The sequence below is a fragment of the Armigeres subalbatus genome, chromosome 1, assembly GCF_024139115.2.
Source record: "Armigeres subalbatus isolate Guangzhou_Male chromosome 1, GZ_Asu_2, whole genome shotgun sequence".
NCBI classification, from domain to species: domain Eukaryota; kingdom Metazoa; phylum Arthropoda; class Insecta; order Diptera; family Culicidae; genus Armigeres; species Armigeres subalbatus.
The window spans coordinates 154,736,928-154,740,345 of NC_085139.1; the positions used below are offsets into that span (position 1 = coordinate 154,736,928).

General features: G+C 41.5%; 1 pseudogene; it reads left to right on the top strand.

Annotated features, from left to right (window-relative positions):
- Positions 1-3,418, top strand: part of LOC134218398 (coatomer subunit beta-like) — a 33,943-nt pseudogene that overhangs the window by 29,593 nt on the left and 932 nt on the right.

Consider the following 3,418-nt stretch of genomic DNA (forward strand, 5'->3'; position numbering starts at 1 on the left):
TGAATAATAAGAACTGATATTAAACTGATTACTTATTTCGTTATCCAAAAGCAATATCAAAATCTTTTGATTTTGCTCATCGACAGTAGAAATAGTTTTAATTTGAGGCACAGTAAGATTTTTCTGCTATACATTTTGTTATTTTAACCGTTGAAACGACCAAAAGGATATCATGCTGAGTTATCAAAATTAGGCGATTTCACAACAACAAAATCAGTTATCGATTTGCTCTCCATCTTTGCTCGGGTACTTCTTCAAAGTATGCATTTGCCCGAAAAGGTAAAAGATTAAATCACTCATTTTTTAAAGTACGCATTTGTCCGGGATAATGCAAAAGAGTAGATGACTCCTTCTTTAAAAGTACGCATTTGCCCGGGATAATGCAAAAGAGCAGATGACTTCTTCTTAAAGTACATATGCGTTTGCCGGAAAAGGCAAACGAGTAGATAACTACTTCTTCAAAAGTACGCATTTGCCAGGAAAAAGGCAGAAGAGTAAATGACTCCTTCTTAAAACTACCTTGCCGGGATGAAGCAAAAGAGTAGATGACTCCTTCTTTAAAAGTATGCATTTGCCCGGAATAAGGCAAAATAGTAGATGACTCCTTCTTTAAAAGTACGCATTCGCCCGGATGAAGCAATCACGAAGTATTTAGTCTATAGGAAAAGTGCATTCTGGGTTATGGTTTTCGATTAGGACATTCTGGGGAATGTCTTTCGATGGAGGCATTCTGGGAAATGTCTTTTGGGGATAGGGGCATTCTGGGAATGTCTTTCTGGGGATTGTGGTATTCTGGGGAATGTTTTCTGGGGAGAGTGCATTCAGGAGAATTAATTTCTGGGGAATCACTTTCGCAATGGGTTTCTGGGGTATGACATACAATCGTTTCAAAAATAGATTGCGTCAACAGTACCCGCTAAGTTGCAGAGGACGAAAGAGGTCCTTCGTAGTTTAGTAGAGAAAGCACCTGTCTAGTGAACTGAGGACGTGGAATCAAATCCCACCGAAGGATGTGGTTGCCAACAATACATTTTTCGAACTAAATCCTTCACATGTTGTACATATGGATGGAGAGATGCGGCATCGAACCGTGTATTGTGGCGTCAAACTGTTGATTCAGTGTTATCTGTTTAGATGTAGACTAAATAAATGAAATGAAACATATGAACAACGAGTTTTCAAATATTGTAGTTGATGTCCATTTCGGGAAGGTCTAACTGGTTATCGTTAAAAAGAAATAAACAATTACAATTACAATTACACGGAATATAACTATTAACAAGCCACCTTGCAATGATGTCTCCTGAAAATAATTCGATTCCGACTTAGGTATATCAATTCATAAACGATCGACCATATCCACGTTTCCGAGTATGCCTTCTAGTTAGCCTATGCGTGACTTTGATATTCACCATTTTTATTTACATTTTATCTCTTTCAGAAAAAGGCGAGCTGAATGTAAAAATAGACACATTAAAGAGGGTGATCCAGCTACGTTAAACGGGGAGCGTCTGCCGAGCCTTCTGATGACCATCATCCGGTTCGTACTTCCACTGCAAAATCACACAATCGAAGTTATTCTGATTTACTGGGAAATCGTGCCGAAGACTTCGCCGGATGGCAAGTTGCTGCAGGAGATGATTCTGGTGATGCATACGCAAAGACTTGCAACACCCAACGAGTTCCTTCGGGATCTACCCTGCGATTTTTGTGCAGTAAAGGAGCCGGAACTTCTGGAACCACTAATGCTATTCGAGCTTGCCTGGAACACCGCCATTCGTATGTTAGAAGAAATGCCGTGCTCGCTATATTCACCATCTACAAAAACTTGAATGGTTGGTTCCAGACGGGCCGGAATTGATGTAAACTTTTTGGATACGCAGCAGGATAGTCAGCAAGCGAAATGCGTTTTTGATGTTGTTACGCCGACCAGGAAAGAGCGTTGAACTACCTGGCTTCATGCCTGATCAGGTGAACAACTTTGGTGACATCCTGTAGTCAGGAGCTGATTCACAAGGTGTGCCACGCAATCCTGCTGAGAGATCTCGTTTCATTCGCTGCATTTACAGAGAATTCTTCCTCGAACGCAGTTCGCTATGAAGCAGCTGGAACATTGGTCACGCTCTCGACAGCTCCGAAGATCAAAGCAGCTGTCAGCTGCTATATCGAGTTGATTATCAAGGAAAGTGATAACAATGTGAAACTGATCGTGCTTGATCGCTTGATTGCATTGAAGGAGAAAAAATGGAAAGAGTAATGCAAGAATTGGTGATGGACATTCTTCGGGTTCTATCCGCCACTGATATAGAGGTCCGTCGCAAGACGCTAACTCTGGCATGGAACTGGTTTCGTCGAGAAATATTGAAGAAATGGTGTTGGTACTCAAAAGGAAGTCAAGACTCACAACATCGAACATGAGGACACCGGGAAGTACCGCCAACTTCTGGTTCGAACTCTTCACAGTTGCTGCATCAAATTCCTGATGTCGCTGCCACTGTAATACCTGTACTTGTGGAATTCCTTTCGATTCTAATGAGCAGCCGCCGCGGATGTGCTAATATTTGTCCGAGAAGCTTCAGAAGTTCCCTCATCTGCAGGAACTTGTGATCGAAAAGCTGTTGGAGGCTTTCCCTGCTATCAAGTCTGAAAATAACGGGCAGCACTCCTTGGAGATGCCACTTCGCCGAAGGATATCGGATGATTGCCATAGTTAATCAAACCCTGGGTGAGGTACCATTGTCGATGCGAGCAGAGACGGCTGGCGGCGATGAAAAGGAGAACGAAGAAAATAAAGCACCGAATGGAGGCGTCCAAACAACAAGGTCAGTCGGATGGAACGTACGCAACGCAGAGCGCTTTCAGTGCGTTGCAAGTATTGAAAAGCGATGTGGAATTAAAATATGTATATACAAGTTTCAGCTGGACTTCATATTCAATATGTTGTTCAACAATTCCAGACTTTGATAGAATTCACTCATGTACCCATTTTACATGATCTTTAATATAAATATGATCTATATTCAAATACCTTTGATTGAACTTCTATTGAATCACATGAATTCAAAAAATACCATATTTATATAAATAGATGTGACTAAACACCAACTTAGTTCTTCTTCCTAATTTTAGTGTTTCCAAAAGGTGGAACGGCTCCACTGCGCAATATCTAATGGATGGAGATTTTTCATCGGTAACACTTGCCTCCACTTTAACCAAACTGGTACTGCGATTCATTGACATGGAACCAAACGAAAGAAGCAGAACCGCCTATGCACCAGCGCTATGTTAATTGAGTTCGATTCTCCACTTAGGTAAATCCGGCTTGCCAACGAAGGCCATCACCAACGACGACATGGATAGGATTTTCCTCTGTCGAAAACTCAGCCAACGAACGCCGGATGTGATTCAGATTTCAAAA